The sequence below is a fragment of the Cervus elaphus genome, chromosome 1 (genome assembly GCF_910594005.1).
Source record: "Cervus elaphus chromosome 1, mCerEla1.1, whole genome shotgun sequence".
In the NCBI taxonomy this organism is placed as follows: domain Eukaryota; kingdom Metazoa; phylum Chordata; class Mammalia; order Artiodactyla; family Cervidae; genus Cervus; species Cervus elaphus.
Window position 1 is genome coordinate 46,515,523 of NC_057815.1, and position 21,377 is coordinate 46,536,899.

A 21,377-nucleotide genomic window follows, 5' to 3' on the forward strand; every position below is an offset into this window, starting at 1 on the left:
AAGGTATTGTTACACTTGCTTCAAGGGCAAGGAAGCATGCATAGAGAGCAAAGAGTAATTTATTTCTGCAAGGTCACACAGCAGAACCAGGATTTAAACCCAGGCAGTTTGGCTCAGACGGCATTCCCAACCACTCTGCAATGTTGCTTCTTGTCATCAGAAATAAGATAGAGGCCTTGTAATGAATACTATAAAGCAAGGTGGCCTGTGGTAAGACTCAGGAGAACAAAAATCATAAAACTATGGAAGAAAGAGCTAATTAGAGCTGCCAAATCCTAATGGGAAAATCAAGGAGGAGCTAGCAAGAGTGAGAAGACGTAGCAGCTAAGAGAAGCAGCAGAACGCTGTGTCATAGAAACACAAGGAAAAGAAGTTATCAAGCTAGCAGGTGAGTCATGTGTCACACACTACAGGAATGAAAGGAGGGTGAGCCTAGAGAACAGCTAGGTGGTACACAGTGAGGAGTGCAATCGAGGGAGCTCAGACCCCATGAAGGGTGGAGGATAAGGTCAAATCATGGGGGATGGTGGAAGAGAGATGCCACTGCATGCAGACTCACCTTTCAAAAAGTTGGTAACAAAAGGGAGGCAAGAGATGGATCTTAGTTCAAAGGCACTTTTCCCCTCCCAGACAATGCCGTACCTTGTTCATCACAGTGGAACTTGTAAGCAGAGGAAGAATAGAGATGTGGGAGAGAGCCATGGCCAATCTATGAACGAGGATAGAACCTAGAGAGCTCATTTGGCTCCAGTGGGAGCTCCAAGGTCAGCAAAGAGGAAGACACATCCTCCTCTGATTCAAGGAGAAGGGTGGGAAGAGAGGTGAAGATTGGGAGAAGTTTGGATATGGAGGGAAGTTGAGGAAACTCACATCAATCAGATGGTACCCACCTTCTTAGCAAAGAGGGTTCTAGGAAAGGAACCAAGGATGCTGCTAGAGATCACTTAGATAAATCATAATGGAAGATTCCATTGCCCTATTTTGGCTGCCTGACAAACTCCTACTAATTCTTCTAGGCTCAAACCACCTCTCTAGCTCCCTAAGTGCCCAAGCAGAGATGGAGATTCTGTCACCTGCACTTGTTTACTTACTCCTGTCTGATATATCAGTCACATGATATAATCACTATTTTTGTATATGTCTCTCTCTCTTTCTAGACTCCAGAGCTCCATGATAGAGCTGTGTGTGCATGCTCAGTCGTGTCTGACTCTTTGCTATCCCACAGACTATAGCCCTCCAGGCTCCTCTGTCCCCAGGATTCTCCAGGCAAGAATACTGGAGTGGGTTGCCATTTCCTCCTCCAGGGCCATGATAGAGACCACATCTTAATTTCTCAAACATCTAACCAATACAAAATGGTATTTGGTAACTGTTGGATGAATAAACAAATTACTCCATAAGTCATACATAAAAGAATTGCAATTCAGATCCAGAAAGGCTGGGGAATAGCACTGTAGAACTAGCATCCTAAATGTCTGGGTTCATTTCAGATAGAAACAGCCTGCTCTTGGGCAATTACCCTAACTGCTCTGTATCTAATAACCCAGGCTCTGAAAAATGGGAACCGCAGTCCATGAAGCTGGGAGCTTCATTAGAGAATGCCAGTAAAGGGCTTTCTAAGTGGCAAAGCAGATGATTATAGAAAATGCTTCTGAAGGGAGAAGGATGACAAAAATGTGTCTCCAAGACAATGCAGCAACTTCCTTCCAGGGTTTCCACCACACTGCACTCTAACACAAGCAGTTACAGAGGATGCAGGGCTCTCTCAGAGTCACTGGCACTGCTAGTTCCTGAGGTTGTGTGTTCACTGAGTCCAGGAACTGCTGTGAACGAGCATTTGTGAGAAAGTGCAAGAGCCCTGCCATGTGGTGCCTCCCAGCTCGGGACCACCATGCTCCCTGGTTAACTTCACGTGCAGCTTTTCCTATTGTTCTGTCCTGTGGCTCCTGACTTCCCCCTTGAGAGAATCACCAGATCACTGAAATGCATTTGACCTTTGGAAATACATGTGCGCTCCTGGGAAGTACATAATCATTTGTCACTGCCATTCACCAAGTGTTAGCTAGATAAATAGATACCCAGTAAGCCCTGGAAGCAGCTACCAGTCCATGTGCACAAGGTGTGATACAATCTAGTCCAGCTGAGCTGCAAAAACAATATGACACTAACCAAAAAGACGTGTTAATGCATGGGTATGGTCCGAGGCTTTATAAAACAACAAATTTATGACTGACATATTCTGTCCTCATTTCCGAGGCTGTAGAAATTGAAGATACAATGTACTTCAGATGGCTGGTCCTAATACAGAGGAGCAACACTATGGGAAAAGTTTAGAGAGATGGTAATTCTAAATATCTGTTTTATAACTCAGTTGGTAAAGAATCCGCTTGCAATGAAGGAGACCCCGGTTCGACTCCTGGGTCAGGAAGATCCACTGGAGAAGGGATTGGCTACCCACTCCAGTATTCTTGGGCTTCCCTGGTGGCTCAGCTGGTAAAGAATCCGCCTGCAATGCAGGAGACCTGGGTTCAATCCCTGGGTCGGGAAGAGCCCCTGCAAAAGGGAAAGGCTACCCACTCCAGTATTCTGGCCTGGAGAATTCCATGGACTGTATAGTCAAAGGGGTCACAAAGAGTCGGACACGACTGAGCGACTTGCACTTGCACTTTCACTTTCAATGCACACAAATACATGCATGCAAACCTGCTTCTAGGGTTGATTTTGCTTAAGATATACTCATAATTGGCTGTCTCCCAGTACACACATTCCAGGTTAACTGTACCTGTGATAAAACTGGGTAAAGATGGTCTGGGATTTTTAATTGTCAAGTTAATCACAAGGTATCTATTCACTGGGGAACAGATCAGAGTTGAAAAGATCAGTAGGAGAAAAAAATGGGATTAGAGGAGAGGAAAAGAACATAAAGCAGAAAGAGGGATAAGCAGCAGAAAATATTGGTAGCTGTGGGTTTCAGTCAGTGGTCCTGATTCCTTCCCATATTTTTCATCAATATTCGTTCAAACATTCCCAGAGTAGGGGCATTTCAGATTTGAGGACAGCCTTCAATGACCACATACCTGATACTGAAGATCCTTTGACTTTCTGAAACTCTAGATTCTGTTTCTTATTAATAAAGCAGTTAAAAATCAGTGGTTACTCCCCAACATTAAATGCAGAATATTTGACACCACCATAATTAAAACTCTGGTTGGTATCTACATTAGCTAGTTGATCTCAATGTTAGTCGTGCAGAGCTCTTTTCAAACTTACAACTAGCTGGGAGAGAAATAAAATGACAGGATTTATTTGTTATTGATATAACTTTGGGGTGCACACAGAGGCTGAATGCTCTTTAGTCAAGAACACTTAATGGAAGCACATTGGAAAGTTAGAGTCAGTGACTTTGAATAGCACTTCTAACTGGAAAGTTGTATGACTGAATGACTTCACAAGAAAATCACCACTATTATTCTATGATATGGACATCACTGCAACATCCCATCCCTGCTGGAAAGGCCTCTTGTTCATTACATAGAAGAAACTGTTAAAAATGTACAATTATACTCTCACTCAAACACCCTGTAGGGCTCCTTTATGATGTCTGGGCCCCCAAGGGACTGACTTTGCCATGAGGCTAAACTCCCCTGGCCCCAGCTCATCACTCAGACACATTTGTCTGCAGTGGGTCTTAGTGTGTGTCCTTTTCTGGCCAAAGTCGATGTAGATGTTTTAGAGTTCAGCATTATCTTAGAAATTTGAGGTCACCTATCCCATCAACAGTCAAACAGAGAACATAAAACTTCATTTAAAAGATTAAATTGTTTAACCAGTACATCGCCAATGTTACAAACGTAAGTTAAAAGAGTTAGGAGGCATTTGTCTTTTTTGAGATCTAGGACTTAAGTCCAAGCACTGAACACAAAAAGATTCAAATCCAGAAAAGAAAAAAAGAAGAGGGTGAAAGGAAAACTAGCACTTAGAGAAAAAGTCAAGTGGAAAAGCTACATCATGATTAAAATTTCCATTATGCAACTAATCAAATGTGGGGTATATCAGAGGCAACTGGAATAAAAACTAAAAACACTCACATGTACCCTTAGAATCCAAGACCTCTAGAAAAATGTTATCCATTTATATAGACTTATAGAAAGACAGGCTCAGGCTGCCGAGTGACCATTTTAAACTTTTTGGAGAAGCAGAAAGTAAAGTGATTATCTCAGGGAAGCTTATATGTATTACTTTTTGGTCTATGACTTTTAACATTTTATAAAATACTATTTTAGAGTGAAGGAGCAACAAAGCCATGACCAGAACTTAAGGGCTAAGTTCTGCAAACCAAGTTAAACTATGAAATTCTCTTTTCTCCTTAAAAAGCTTTCAAAGAGAGAAAACTAGTTAAATGGCAAGATATATCAAAATGTACAGTATTCATAGAGAGGGGTTTTGATCCAATTGTCTAAACAACTGCCTCCATTTCTCCTGCCTGTTTATGCATTTAAATTCATGCTTCATCAATTATTACTTTTGTTGTCTCCCAAACCAATCTCCAAATACTTGAATGCTTTGCTTTTATCCATCTTAATCTCTTGCCATGTCTACCATGGTTGGCAAGCATCTCAAAGAATCACTGAAATGCTTTGAAATCACACAAACCCAACTTCTGCTTTTCCTTAGCTAAGACAGATTACTTGAAGTGCCTCATACAAATGTCACTAGAGAAATTCTCCATTTGAAATCATTACTCTGTTCTGTCTTTCATTTGTATTGAAGTGTTTATAATTTTTCAAAGCATTTTTACAGTGACCACTGCATTTTGGTGTTTGTTTCTTGAACACATTTCAAAGAACATTACAACCACAAATCCTTTATCAATCACCTCACCCACCAATGAAAGTTATGTCTGGAGTCTTGGAGCCTTTTAGTAAACTTATAACTGGTCATTCTCACTCCAGGCAAGTAGGTGTCTATTCCAATTTACCTGGCTGGAACACAACAGTAGTCAGCACTCAAAAGATACAGTGCTCAAGTGACAAGTTATATCAATTCAAACTGTAGAAGAATCCAGAAAGTCAAAATGCATGCCTTCTTAATCCTTGTAATGTTGAGTAGAGGTCAGTGTCCTTCAGTGACTCCCCTCAAGTAATGTGTCCATGGTGTGTATGGCCTCTTCCCATCCTGACATGTCCTCATAATTTAACATTCCTGCTAAGGCAGAAACGAAAACTGAATGTTTCACTGGAGCTAGGTCATGCTGACAGTGATAGCAACTGACAGGAGATTAAAGGAAAGCAAAGATACTGTGTTGAAAATGTCTCATCAAGGTCACCCACTCATGATAAGGCAAGTGGAGAGTGAGAGAGAAAAACAGGCTTATCACTTGAGAATCAGCAGAGACAACTTTGCTATCTAGTTATTCCTCTTCAATCCCATCTCCTCTAGCCTTCCATTTCCACATGCGCTTTTAAGCAAGTCCATTATTTTAAAACTGCCAGAGGCTATGCCTCCTATGGGCTTCCCTGGTGGCTCAGTGGCAAAGAATCCATCTGCAAGGGAGGAGATATGGGTTCAATCCCTGGGTCAGAAACAGGCCCTGGAGAAGGACATGGCAACCCACTTCAGAATTCTTACCTGGAGAATCCCATGGTCAGAGGCACCCAGCAGGCTACAGTCCATGGGGTCACAAAAGAGCCAGACATGACTGAATGACTAAACAACAATGGACATGTCTCCTTAGCAATGCAAGGTACCACTGCTGAAATGGCACTGCCACCAACCTCCCCAATCCTGCCAAGTGGAAGCAGGCTCTCCCCATGGCACCCAGCTCACCTTTTACTACCGCATGACTTTCTCCCCCCAAACTGAACCTTCACCTTCATGTGTTTGAAGCACGGCTTCCTCTTCTATCTTCCTGCAGGTTGACAGAGCTAGCCAGCTACCAGTGAAAATTCATGATGCTCCTGCTCTCATAGCATTACTACTGACAAACTCCCACCAAGCCACAGACTACATTTTCCAGGTCCATTTATACCTAGTGGCAGCCACATGACCTAATCTCAGCCAACGGAAAATGAGAAGGTATGCATTTCCCTCCAAGGTGTTTACAACACATCTCCATGCTGTCTTCTGCCTGCTGCCAGCTACATGCCAAGGCTGAGAAGGGACTCAGGAGCTGGCTGAGCTGTGTGATGGAAAGAACCTGGGTCTCTGGATCACTGCCCTAAAGAAAGTTACTGTCACCAAAAACAGAAGTCCATGTGCCTGATGCACAGCAAGGCCAAACTATACCAAAATGTTGGTCTGGAACAGAGAAAGGTTTACTGCAGTGCCCTGCAAGAAGAAGGATGACTCATACCTTGAAGCCCCCAAATTCCCCAAAAGCCTTCAGCAATGCCCTTTTCTAGGAAAGGTGAGGGAGGGGCATGGTGAGTTGCTGCAAATGTCTTGACGTAGATCCTATGTTCTTGAGGTCAGGTCATGGTCAGGTAATGATGTGCCTATAAATCTTCACCAAACAAATGTTATCCTCTGTTCTGACAAGAAAGGGCCAGGTCTCAAGGCACAACTCTCATCCTGTGAGGTCCCAATCCTGGCTGAGAGGAGGCAGATCTCAGCTGGCAGCTCCTCAAGGTCAAGTCCCCAGACCCTACCCAGCTCTCATCACTGAGGGATCCAGGTGCCCATGACTCAACTGGCTCCTAGGCTCTTCAGGGTGCCCAGACGGTGCGGGCAGACTGCATCCTGTGAGGACTGCCTCTGCCATCAGGTGATGGGAATGGCAGACAGGGTCACCACCGCTTCAAGGCCTGGGCCCCACCAGTGGGCAGCTTTGATGAGGGCTCTGGATTCCTGCAGGACACATCCCTCAATTTATTCCCTGGGCCCCCAGGTCACCCACTGACCTGAGGCTATAAGAGCTGGAGGCCCCCAGGAGAAGTCCAGGATCTATCTCTTACCTCACTCTGCCTGATGACCATCACTCTGCTGACCACTGGCTGAATCACCCACTAATGGTCACTCATTGACAGTTGATCACTTGGGGAAGGAGCCCACTGTGGTGCTGACCAATGGCTAAGCAGGACCACTAACTGTCACTCATTGGCAGTTGGTTGCCTAGGGGAGGGGCCCACTGTGGCATGTACCAATGGCTGAGCAGGACCATTAATTATCACTCACTGACAGTTGGTTGTTTGGGGGAGGGGCCCACTGTGGCACTGACCAATGGCTGGGCAGGACCACTAACAGTCATTCATTGACAATTGGTCGCCTGAGGGAGGGGCCCACTGTGGCACTGACCAATGGCTGAGCAGGACCACAAACAGTCACTCACTGACAGTTGGTTGCTTGGGGGTGGGGTCCCCTGTGGTACCAACCAATGGCTGAGCAGCACCAGTAATGGTCCTGGGGTAATGGTTGCCTAGTAACAGGCTGCAAGGTAATGGTGCACAGCAATGGCTGTGTGTTAAGGACTGTGCAGGGCCACACTCTACTGCACTAATACTGACTAGAAACAGTACACTGGATTACTACAAAAGAAAGAACTGTACTTCCATTTTTTAAAAAAAACCATAGTTTTGAGTTGTTTGTTACTAGAGAGCACCCTAACTGATACATGAGTCTAATGCAGAGGCATACAAGACACTCAAAAAACAGTGAATAGGGCATTCACCCATTTGCCTATGAAAGAACCTGATTACACTGTACTTTACCAGGAAAGATTAACTATGGATTGCATCTTATGTCATTATATGCAATAATTTTTATTATGAAAATCATCTCAGAACTCCATACGAAATAGACTGATGTTAGTAGAGTTTTATTCAATCTTATAGTTGTTTCTTCAAATTCATAGATACATATTTAAATTTTGTTGCTCTGGGAGAATGCTGAGGTTGTCATGGCAACAGGTTTAAGCAACAGAGTATATGTGATGTACTGGGATGCCTGGTGCTAGCCATGCCAGCAAAAACATAAAATAATTATATCTTACCAAAAGAACTAAACTAAGGGTAATGTGTGATAGTCAACTACTTGTCTTTCACCTTCAAGGGACCATAACTTAACACACAGATTTGTTAACAATTGTTATAATATTGCCAGTCCTGGTACAAAATGAAATTTAGACTAAGGATGAGATTGGTAGAGGATCATCGCTCAATTTCCAGCCACCTAGAAAAATACACGCACATACACACACAAAGGAAGTCGGGGGAGAGAAAAGAGGTGGTGGGGACAGAGAGAGAAATTGACAGAGGAGACTGGACCTGCACAAGTAAAATCTGATAAACTTGATGAATTTAGGGGACAATAAATCTAAAGTAAGCACTCAAATTAAACCCCTCCTGAGCAGAGGTTCTGGAGAAAATTTGTTCAGTAATTACCCCAGCTCTCTGATTTACTTCATCTTGCAAGCCAAACCTTTATTGATCCTCTCTCTGTGGACCAGGGGCCTATTTCTCTGCTATATATTTGCTACTGATTTAAGTTATCATCATTCTCTTATGAAAATTAAACGTTTCAAGCAAGGCTATTCTGGGTTCCCCAGGGTTATTATTACTCTTCTCTTGGAGTGACCTCAGGGCTTCAAAAGAGTCCAGAAGTCATCACTGTGAGACAGCACAAACAGTAGGTGTCTTGTATTATCACACAGGATCCAGAATAAAAGAGAAAAAAAACAGGCTTGAGTTCATGAGCTGTAGTAAGCTAGATCAGGGAATTCTGATGGTCCAGGGAGGTTGAGGGAGTGTAATATTTTGAGCTGGCCTTTGGATGGGTAAAATAAAACAATAAACAAAAAAATTTCACCTGGCTTCTCTTCTCACTAAAGCCCTAGAGATAATTCAGGAAAACCTTCAATTCTAAGAAAAAAGAAGGAAAGAAGACAGCACCCCTACTTTTAGTCTTTATTCTCCTTTCCTTCCCACTTATGCTACCATTTCAGTTTATATGCACTCATTAAATAATATGTTCTCAGAACTTTCTGGGTGGTCCAGGGGTTAAGACTTCACCTTCCAATGCAGGAGGTGCAGGTTCAATCCCTGGTCGGGGAACTAAGATCCCACATGCCTCGTGGCCAAAAAACCAAAACATAAAACAGAAGCAGTATTGTAACAGATTCAATAAAGGCTTTTAAAATGGCCTACATAAAAAAAAAAAATCCTTAAAAAATAATTTTATATAAATAACATTTTCTTTCGTCCCCTCCTAGTTTTATTCAGAAACTATCCTGACCAACTTCCTAGAGAACAAATCCAAGCTTCAAGAGCGCTGGCCAACTTGGGACAACCTGATTGATGCAGGAAAGAGAGTCTCACCCCCCAAAGAAGTTGTTACTATACTGCAAGGTGTGACGCAAAGGAGGCAGGCTCTGGACCCCACCTGCAATGGCACAAGCCATTTCAAGACAGAACGAAAAAGGCCTTTGCAAACATCAAGAGGAACTGAATTCAATCCAATGTCAGACAGTCTCCGGCAGCTTCTCCACTGCTTGTGGTGCAAAGCAGGGTCAAAGACATCTGACGTGGCTCAGCAGACAGAGGAGATCAATAATGCTAAAGAGGAGTGTCTGCAGTGAGAAGCAAATCATTGCAAATTTAGATAAAATGTCCTCCATGTGCAGGGCTCCTGATGCAAGCCCTACCTCTGCCATATCGACCTTGTCACTGGGACACCCCTCCCTCCTTGGGAGGGGAGAATGAGAGACAGGCAAGGAAAAAGAGAGCAGGAGCCGAGGGTGGATACCACGTTGTGTTGTCTTTAACGGAGAAGCCCCGAAGACTGCAGTGTCCATCCGGCTAATCCAAGGTGTAAACACTGAGCATGTGAATTATTTTTAGAATGATGGGTATAAACTACATCTCAGTCTCAGAAGAGACTCGAAGGTAGCTAAATGAGGTTACTAACAGCAGGATAAACAGAAAGCAAACTTCTTTTAATGACTGAAATGTATTGAGAACTTATTGCATGAGCCAGATACAGTTGACTAATAAGGAAACTAAAGCTTGAAGATTGTCAGCAGTAAATCTAGGACTCAAACCAAGGCCTGCCTCACTCCAATGTTAAACAGTCACCTGCAAATACAACGTGTTTCAAAGCCATCATTCTCTTCTTCAAGATATTCATCATGTCGGGGTTACTGGCAAGCCCTTGACCTGTCTGGATTCACAGGAACAAGAACAAATACCTCTAAAGGTGACTGAGTTATTTAGGCAGAGAGTTGAGGCATAAAATAATGGGTTATGAAGAAATGTAGAAAGCAAGGAGATTTCAGCCTAGTACTCTACCATTTGCTTCCCTTGACTGAGTCTGCTTAGAGAAAATTGGATTGTTGCATTAAAGCAATAAGCTGGTAAATTCTACTGTGGGTTGCTCAAACTTCAACATCTTTGTTGTTATTGTTGTTGCTCAATATATGGCCTATCACTGTGAGACACTGACAGGATCAGGAATAATATAAGAAGCAGAGAGTTGATTGTCTGGACATAAAAAATTCCATATTGGGAGCACATTCTCAGGACCCTTTTGTCAAGGTAAATGATCTGAATGTCCTCAACCCTCTCAACCCATTTCACAGATGCTACACAAGTAGCAAAAGATGGAAAAATTGTAAATGACTAATATCCACTTTGTTTTACCTGTGTTTAAAGATTAACTTTCTGATTTATGAAGAAAACTAGGATTGACTGAGCAGGTACAACGCACATCCCCTGCACCAGGTAATGGGTACACACGCTATCTCACTGACTTTTCACTATGGCCTTTTGAGGCACCACATGCCTATCTAGCAGCTGATAGAACTGAAGGTTATAGTGGCGGTATATGCCTAGATGCAGGACCTGTGGGTTGCACTGGGGGTTCAAGCCAAAATTCTTAAGACTTTCTAAATCAGTACTCTTTCTTCTATGCTCTTCCTTGGTTCTCTTTAATGATTTATGTCCCTGCCACACTTCTGGGTCATCATTCTAAACTCTGGAAGTCATAGTTCAATAGAGTGGAAGTATATATTATTGAGCTGAAAAAAAAATGTACTGAAATAAATGTACATCCAAGAAGCAAATGCTTTGCTAAACGCCTAAACTATGTGGCTTAACTCTCCTTTGTCTCTTTCATCTAATATTGAAATATATAAGAAGCATTCCAATTACTTGAGGCTTTGGGTTAGTTGATTCCAGATTTCCAGAGACTTAACGAGAAGTTTTTCATGTCCAAAGGATCTTTCGTGGATAATGGCTGTTTGGGAAAGGATCTCAGATGAGCAGATGTAATGCTTTCACAACTGTTCCACCCATGGGAAACGCAGGATGAAAGGGAAAGTGCAGGAACCTGGGGGTCGCCCACATCTGAATGAGAACCATGACTTCACCACTGGGTGAAGCTGGGCAAGTCTTCTCCCTTCTCTGCACTTCAGTTTTCATCTTTAAAATCAGAATGATGCTATCAACCTCAAAGTGGTATTGTGAGAACCAACTGAGATGATCTGTGCAGAAGGGCTGGCACACAGACGTACCCAGTCAAACTAAAAACTAAACTTCCTAACAAACTATTAGAAATGAAAAGCTCAGTTCCTTTCTCAATCCCTTCTTTTGTCCCTCAATTCCTTCTGATATGGCTGTTTATTGACATAGCTGCTTATTATGATTGAATAAGCTGGGTTAAGGGGAACCTCCCTGATGGTCCAGTGGTTAAGACTTTGTGCTGCCACTGCAGGGGGCACAGGTTCAATCACTAGTTGGGGAACTAAGATCCCACATGCCACATGGAATAACTAAAAAAATTTTTTTAAAAAGACGGGATGAGGGCATGCAAGGTGCCTACTGCTGGGCCAGGGGAGAGTCTATCCAGGGAGGAAAGGAGGCATCCACTGTTTTGATTCTCATTTTCTGCAATTTTTACTGGCTGGAGGAAGAGGTAGTTTATAACCTTGCCATTTATGACCATGGTTACAGTGGTGTTCATGGCCAGGAGAGTGGCATTTCAAACAAAGAGTATCTGTCACTCGTAAGGCCCGGTGATTACTTTACTATTATTTGTTGTGTTGTGTAACAGATCCCCACACTGTGTCATTCAGAGTCTCTCACAACTGCCTGGCTCCCACAGATGGTATCTCCGCTTTTATTCTGCCCTACTTTCCCAGAATCTCGACATCTCCAGGGCCATTTACTGCCTCCTGACTCTCTCACACTTACCCTATTATGCTATTATCTTGCACCCAGCACTGGCTGTTTAATTTTCCACTTTCTGCCACGATATTATGGGCTCTGAGTTGCAGTTGCTTAGAGCAAGTCTGTCCGCTTGCTGTTTGTGTACTCCGCTGGGGAAAAGGGAGGTGGGGAGCATCCTTTTGTGTACACATTATCAGAAGAGAGACAATGCCAAAGCATTTCAGGGAGCGGGGAGCATCTTGATGGGAATGCCACTGGCAGAGGCAGAGGTGCAGCACTCCAGCTAAAATAATTAAAACCTATGGTTTAAAGTCACCACGTACCCCCCTAATATGTACACAATCCAGACTGAAAGGGAACATTAGCAATTAGCTGGGAAATTATCTTTACATGCATTCCCCTTAAAAAAATCACTTTGGAGTATTCACTTTCTAAAGCGGCTGTCTACAACTGTTTTTCTGTGTAGAAGGAATAGAAGAGAATCTGATGGTTGTTCAAATACAGTTCGAATTAAAGCTTGATTTCTAGGCAAAATTGTATCACCTGAATTATAGTCTTAATTCTGCAAACAATCTACCAAACTATTCAATGTCTTTGGGCTTCCACTTCCTCAACTATAACATGGGAATAACACTGCTTATCTTGCATGGTTTGGGGAAAATAACTGAAATATGTATAAGCTCAGGAAATCATGCTTGGCATCAGAGTAATAAATCTTTGCTCATTCCCCCTCCATTCCTTAAAACTCCAATTGGCGATCAATTCACACATAACTTGATCATGTAATTCCAATGGCTCATCTTTCCAGTTAAACTGGTTTCCATGGGGCTGGATCCATCCTATGTTATTCCATCCAGGGTCTCAGAATAAGGGTTCAACAAATATCAGTGAAATTAGGGACAAGTGGAATGATAAGCCTATAGAACAATTGGTGAGTTCAAAGGAAGAGAGGATCCTAGTTTTTCAAACTAGATTTTTCAGCCATAACCTCAAAGGATACCATTAATAATATAGTACCCTCTTCCAAAATGAGCTCTGTCTTCATTTTAGGTACAGGAAAGAGAGGGACAGAGGGGAGGGAAAAAGAAAAGGAGAAAAAAAGAAGGAAGGATGGAAGGTGGGAGAGAGAGAAGGAAGGAGGAACAGAAGGAGAGGAGGAAGACAGCCAACCCCTGGGAGCTTTGCATTTCAAAGAGCAACCTCTCACCACGCATCCTAAGCACAGTGCTCACAGAACAAGAATTAGTTTCACTACTAACTACTCCTAAAGATATTTAAGAAGGAAATGTGATTGGGGAAAAGAGGGAGGAGATAGCCTCTAACCTCTAACTTCCAACAGCTAAACAGAAATGACTTTCAAATTCTCTGCCATTTTAATATAAGTGTTATTATTTACATTCTGGTAACAAAACACAGGGAAAGTGGACGGGGCTTTGCTGGACGCCCCAGAGGATCGTAATCAGGCACCACCTTTATTTACTGAGCACCTACTATGTGTTCACAGCTCAGCAGCCCAGAAACTAATTCAGATCAGCTTAGCCCCAGTGGGATAAAGTTGGAGCCATCCGTGATAAAGCTTGAATTAAACGCTTTTTTAGGAAGAAGGAACAGGCAAGCCACCTCGAAAGGAAGGGAAAGGGCACCGGACCCCATTTGGGGAGGGACGTCTCGGTCTCCCCTCAAAGGAAGTCTTCTGGGTGGAACCCAGGTGCTGCTGAGGGGGGCCTGGCGGGGCAGTGGGGGATGAAAGGCTTTCTGGAGGCCCTCTGACCCCAGTCGTCCCACGGGAAATGAGCCAGGAGGCTGCTGGCTGGCAGACAAGCAGGTGTGCCCTTAAGAAGCCATGGAGATTAGCTGGGGCTTATCCAAACCTCTGCAGGAGGCAAATCTCTCCTGGCTCCTCAGGAGACCCCAGCGCTCCTCTGGCATCAAATAAGCCAGACGCAGAATGGACGTCAACTTGGCCTTTTGTGAACCCAGGCCCCGGCGCGGAAATCTGGACACCATCACACTCACCAGGGGCCCCAAGAAGGACGAGGTTTTGAAGAGGATGATTAGAAAAAGGAAGATCGAGGAAAAGAAAGGACTGCAAGGCCAGAGCACGGGTAGATGAACCTCACTTGTGCTTGGATCTTTGCACTGGGATTGTTTTTGTCCCACCCCGGGTGGCTCAGACGGTAAAGAATTTCTGCCTGCAATGCAGGAGACTGAGTTTCGAGCTCTGGATCAGGAAGATCCCCTGGAGAAGGGAATGGCTACCCACTCCAGTATTCTTGCCTGGAGAATCCCATGGACAGAGGAGCCTGGCGGGCTACAGTCCATGGGGTCACAAAGAGTCGGACACGACTCAGTGACTAACACTTCGTCCCACCTACCCCGCCCCCCCACCAAATGTAACCAAAAGTTACTTCTTTCACTTGAAAATATGGTTGCAAGTTCCCTTTCTCAGGAGCCCTAGGGAAAGCAAATCAGCACTGTGACCAGAGGCAGGAGAGGGTGAGAGGGCCCCCATCAGTGAAAAATGCACCCACTTTACATCCAGGTCTAACGACGTGGGGAAGGCACTGGCTTCAGACCCAGCAGACGTGCACTGCAGTCCTGATTCTGCTGCGCATAAGCTGTGTGGCTCTGGAATAAGCACTTCACCTCTCGCATCGATTTTGTCATAAGAGGAGTCTAGTAGCGGCTCCTTCATGGAGCCATTTGAGCAGTAAACAGGATCATTTGTATAAATACATAACACAGGACCTAGCACCTAGAATGTGCTCAGTAAAAGCTAGTTTCATCCCTTTCTCAACAACCCAATTCTCTATATAAAACAGCACAGAAAATCTCTACTTTTTCACACTTGTGGAAACCCATTCCTAGTGAGGGTAAGTCACTTTTTCAAAGTATTCAGATGGAAATAGTGGAGGCAAGAACCTAGATCTCCCCAACGCCCTTGCTAGGCCTTGTTGATTGACTGGCACCATGAAGATAACCCAATATCCAGATTCAGACAGGTCCAATGATGGCCTTGGCAGAGGCAGCCTCGGAGTCAGATATCAGTGCAACACAGTCCACCTCCTGCAGGATGTTTACCAGGGAGGCTGTAGTTGTAACTGCCCCTCACTCGGTGGAAACTGGCCCAGGAAACATGTAGGATGTATGGCATTTTGGATGTAGCATGGCATTCATCGTGTTAGCCAATGGTATAAATAGGAGCTCTCATATCTTTTAAGCTGGCTGTGCCACACACACATACAAGCATGAGACAACTGGCTCTGGAATACCGAGTTGCAGAGATGATGTCCTTGATTCAGACCACACAGCTATAATAGGAATTTTGTTTTCAATTCATCCTCTGCCCCTGTTGCCTACATGTGTGGCACAAGCAGGAACCTAACTGCAAAGGTGGCACAGTGGCTCTCTCTACCTGATCCTCAGGTCACTTCTCAGGCAGAAAGGTGCGCAGGAAGAGGCTGGATGCTGGCGAATCTTGTCTTTATTTCTTCCCAGAAGTGGCTGAATTTCATCTCTTTTTTGAAATGTTCCACTGCCAGTACCTGGGCTTCCCAGGTGGCGCTAGTGGTAAAGAACTCACCTGTCAAGGTAGGAGATGTGGGTGTGATCCCTGTGTCAGGAAGATCCCCTGGAGGAGGGCATGGCAATCCATTTCAGTATTTTTGTCTGGAGAATCCCATGGAGACGGAAGTCTGGCAGCTTGCAGTCCATAGGGTCACAAAGAGTTGGACATGACTGAAGCAATTTAGCATGCACGCACACACTGCAATACCTAAACTTTCATCATCATGTTAGGACTAGAAGGAGTGGTGGCTAAGAATACTCCTTGCAACAGAGGAGAGGTGGGTTCAATCCCTGGTTGTTCCCCAACCAGGGATCCACATGCCACTGGTCAACTAAGCCCTCTCACCACAACTACTGAGCCCACACGCCATGGCTAGAGAGTCACTACCACAACTAGAGAGTCACTGCCACAACTAGAGAGCCCTTGCCACAACTAGAGAGCCCTTGCCACAACTAGAGAGTCACTGCCACAACTAGAGAGTCACTGCCACAACTAGAGAGTCACTGCCACAACTAGAGAGCCCTTGCCACAACTAGAGAGTCACCGCCACGACTAGAGAGTCACTGCCACAACTAGAGAGCCCTTGCTATAACTATAGAGTCACTGCCACAACTAGAGAGTCACTGCCACAACTAGAGAGCCCTTGCCACAACTAGAGAGTCACTGCCACAACTAGAGAGCCCTTGCCACGACTAGAGAGCCCTTGCCACGACTAGAGAGCCCTTGCCATGACTAGAGAGCCACTGCCACGACTAGAGAGCCACTGCCATGACTAGAGAGCCTGCAGGCCACAATGAAACATCCCACATGCGCAGAGAAGATTTCACATGCTATCACTAAGACTCAAGCAGCCAAATAAATAAATAAAACCAGGAGGAATCTTATATAAGCTCTCATTTTATAAACGAGAAAACTAAGGGAGAAACAGAGATGTGGGAATAAGCTTCTCAAGGCCAGTTAGCAATCCAGTGCCCACCTCCTTCAGTAGCTGACGCAGGATTTTAGGGACCCACATGGATGGCAGAACATGGGTGCTCAGTCACTCAGCTGTGTCTGACTCTTTTTGACCCTGTGGACTTTAGCCAGCCAGGTTCCTCTAAACATGGGATTCTTCAGGTGAGAATACTAGAATAGGTTGCCATTTCCTCTTCCAGGAGATCTTCCTGACCCAAGGATCGAACTCATGTCTCCTGTGGCTCCTGCATTGGCAGGCAGGTTCTTTACCACTGCACTATGGATGGTAGAACACCTTGTCTAATTGTTTCATCATGATGGAGCTCACCATGTACAGAGCTCATGAGAAAGGAACTAGAGGTCAAGTGTGATGAGAACACAATTAGTGTGACAAATATCCAAGCGTACTATTTGACATCCTCAAGGAAAAGTAAATAAATACAATACCAAAAAGCCCTTGAAACCTGTTTGACATTTTTATTTCAGAGATTTCTTTATGGGTCTCCAAGACAGTCTGTTCTAATTGTTATTATTATGAAAATCACAAATCACTATAAACATAGGCCTTAATTTAGTCTCATCATATCTGATAAAGTTGCTTCATTCAACTATAATTTACTGAGTACCTATCATGTGTCAGATACACCCTAAGCACTAAGAATATAAAAATGAACAACCACAGTCTCTGTGCTTAAGAAATTCACTGAACAGGAAGGGGTGAAAACGAGCACTACAGAAAGTATATCAAAGACCTAAATATAAGACCAAAAACTATCAAACTCTTAGAAGAAAATATAGGGGGAAAGTTTCAAAACAGGATTTGGCAATTATTTCTTGGATATAATACAAAAAGCCAAACAGAAAAAGAAAAAAATTAATCAGACTCTATCAAAATGAAATACTTCTATGCATTAAATGACATGATAAACAGAGTAAAAAGGCAACCCATTGAACCGAGGAAAATATTTACAAATCACATATCTGATAAGGGATCCAGAACATATCGAGAACTCCAACAGCTCCATCACAAAACAAAGAACTCAATTCAGAAAAGGGCAATGGGCTTGAATAGGCATTTCTCCAAAAATGGCATACAAATGGCCGATAAACACATGCAAAGATGCTCAACATCACTAATTTTCAGGGAAATGCAAGTCAAAACCACAGTGAACTACTAGCTCACACCCTTTAGAGTGGCTACTATCAAAAAATCCGAAAGCTTAAGTGTTAGAAAAGATGTGGAGAAATCAGAACTCTTGTGCACCGTTGGTGGAATGCAGACACAAGCCAGTGTGGGAAACAGGGTGGTGGCGCCTCCACCAAAACTTAAAAATAGAATTGCCATTTGATTTCACAATCTCACTTCTGGGTACAAGCCCAGAAGAACTGAAAGCAGGGTCTTGAAGAGATACTTGTACATCCGCGCTTATAGCAGAGTGCTGCAAGATAGCCAAAAGGTGAAAGTGAAACAAGTATCCACCTGCAGATGAAAGGATGAATAAAATGTGATATATACATACAATGGAGTATTACTCAACCTCAAGAAAGAAGGAAGTTCTGATACATGCTGCAGTGTGGGTGAACTTTTGAGGACGGTGTGCTAAGGGACATAACCCAGCCACCAAAAAAGCAAATACTCTCTGATTCCAGTTCTATGAAGTACTTAGGGGACCTGTCATTCATAGAGACAGAAAGCAGAATGGTGGTTCCAAGGGCAGGAAAGGGAGGAAGGGGTGGTACTTGATCCATAGGAGCAGAGTTTCATTTCTGTGAGATGAAAAGAGTTCTGTGGATGGACTGAGGTGATGATAACAAGGCAATGTGACTGTACTTAATACCAGTGAGCTGAACAGAAAAATGGTTAATGATGGTAATTTTTATACTATATGCATTTTACCAAAATTTTAAAAAAAATACAAGCACTGTAATAACCATCATCAGCAAACTCATCAGGAGGCAATGTAAGGCTCTGGTACCCCAGCCACACTACAAGAGATCAGGCTAGGTGAGGGTCCAATAGAAACCACTCAAAAGAATGTTAAGACTCTAACCACTATGGAAACAGTATGGAGGTTTCTTTAAAAATAGACCTACTATATAACCCAGCAATCTCACATCTGGACATATACCCTGGGAAAGCCATAATTTAATAGATACATGCACCCCAACATTCATAGTAGAACTGGCTATCTACAATAGCCAGGACATGGAAGCAACCTAAGTGTCCATCAACATAGGAACGGATAAAGAAGATGTGGTACATATATACAAAGGAATACTTCTCAGCCATAAAAAGGAATGAAATTGGGTCATTTGTAGAGACATGGATGGACCCAGAGAGTGTCATACGAAATGAAGTCAGAAAGAGAAAAAAAATATATATATATACATATATACACACACACATATTTAACATATATGAAATCTAGAAAAATGGTATAGACTATCTTATTTGCAAAGCAGAGAGAGACAGATGTAGAGAACAAATATATTGATACCAAGCAGAAAAGAGAAGCGGGTGGTGGGAGGAATTGGAAGACTGGGATTGACACAAATACATGATTGATATTATGTATAAAACAGATAACTAATGAGGATACACGGCATGACACAGGGAACTCTACTTAACGCACTGTGGTGACGTGAGCGGGAAGGAACTGCAAAAGGGAGCGGATATATGTATGTATACATGTATATGTATGGCTGATTCATTCTGTTGAACAGTAAAAACTAACATAATAAGCAACTCTATCCCAATAAAAATTAATTTAAGAAAAAGAAGGTTAAGACTCTCTGAAAGTGTTGAACACTGAGAGAAGGGGGGAGTCCATGTGGAGTAAAGCTGGTCACCCGCAGAATCCTGCCAAGTCTTCCTTGCAGACAGTAAGCCTCGCCAGAGGTTTATAAAACCGACCATGTGAAACTTCTCCATTAACAGTCAGAAATCATTTCAAGTGTCATCACCACAGGAGAGACATAGTAGGACAAACTAAAAAGTTTCAAATCATTAGCTTTTGCTTTTGACTGTTAAGAGGTTTTTGCTTTGTGTCCTCAGATGGGGACAACAGGTACTGAGAATCTCTAGTTCTTTTCTTTTAGAAGCTTGCTGGTAAGGACTTACCGGTCCTTTCTAAGAGGTCCTCGAGGCTATTGCTTCCACTTCAGTAGGGAAATTTTCCTGGAGGGCCACAGTCCTGGAGAGACGAGACCAACAGGATGTGGGACACCAACATCTCTATTGAGAGGGAAGAAAAGAAAGACAAATTACCAAAGGCAAAGCTGAAATGGCTTCCCTGAAGAGTCAACATTTATAAACTTCATGCAACTTCACAGGTGCCCTAAAAAAGTCACACCTCTATCCACAGTGGTTACCAAGCTCCCTTCATCTCTTGTTTGAGCTGAGAGCTGGGCTGAGATGGCGGCATAGAGAAATAAGATGCGACCCCTGCCTCCGACAATTTGATATCCTCATGAGTGAAAAGTGAAAGTTGCTCAGTCGTGTCCAACTCTGCAACCCCGTGGACTGTAGCCTGCCAGGCTCCTCTGTCCATGTGATTCTCCAAGCAAGATACACTGGAGTGGGTAGCCGTTCCCTTCTCCAGGGGGTCTTCCTGACCCAGGGACTGAACCCAGGTCTTCCACATTGCAGGCAGATTCTTTACTGTCTGAGCCACAAGGGGAGTCCTCATGAGTGAGAATGCATAAAGTATGAATTGCACTGTTACCATCCAGGATACACCTTCCCAGGTGGCTCAGTGGTAAAGAATCTGCCTGTCAGTGGAGGAGATGCAGGAGATGCAGGTTCCATCTCTGGGTCAGGAAGATCCCCTGGAGGAGGAAACGGCAACCCACTCCAGTGTTTTTGTCTGGGACATCCCATGGACAGAGGAGCCTGGTAGGTCACAGTTCACGGAGTCACAAAGAGTCAGACACGACTGAGCACACACACACACAATCCAGGATATACTGGGTTTTTGTCTGCATAAACTAAAGGAAAGATGAGTACCTCTCCTCGTTCCACTGTCAGATGAGAAAGATAAACCTCAGAGAAACAAAAGGTTACTCGAGAAATGAGCTCCACATCCTGCATTTTGCTTGCTGAGGTGGCTGTCTCAAATTCTTGTTCCCTAGTAGCGAGTGTCCTTCTCCCTAGATGCCCAGTCTCTGTTTGGACTTGGTCAGAGCCCAAAGCTGAGGCTGACGGCACAGGATTCCCTCCCTTCCCCAGCCGGTCAGCCTCCCAGGAAGGAGACACTCCCTGTCCCTCTGGCCACAGAATACGCAGCCATACCTTTGATCGGAAAGGCCAGCAGCCTGCGAGTACAAATGGCGCACCGATCAGCGCCACCATTCAGACAGCGCTGTCTTCACGGATTAAACATGACACATCACAGTGACGATTCCGAGGCTCAGACAGACCTCACTGCCTGGCAGACTGGGTCAGCCGACTTCCCAGCCTGTTTCAGACACCCAAACAAATTAACACATGTTCCGTGGTGATACAAAATTGCGTTTCTGTGTGTGAGTGTGTGTTTCAGAGCCTCCGTGCAAGCGCACGATTGTCAATTAAATATTTATCAAACTCCTGCTGACCTACGAGAGGGAAGCATCATCCACTGGCTCTCAGAGCATCAGTATCAGCTGTTTTTAAAAGGCAGCTTCTCTTCTTGGTCAGTGGAACCTATTTAAACCTCAGT

General features: G+C 43.9%; 1 protein-coding gene across 11 annotated transcripts in view; it reads right to left on the reverse strand.

Annotated features, from left to right (window-relative positions):
* The window catches only part of LOC122693665, a 365,374-nt gene that overhangs the window by 191,806 nt on the left and 152,191 nt on the right, over positions 1–21,377 (reverse strand). For all 11 annotated transcript variants that reach the window (XR_006340971.1, XR_006340978.1, XR_006340977.1 and 8 more), the window contains exon 2: positions 19,802–19,915. The gene's annotated coding sequence lies outside the window, so the exon portion shown is untranslated. The remainder of the gene's footprint in view (positions 1–19,801; positions 19,916–21,377) is intronic.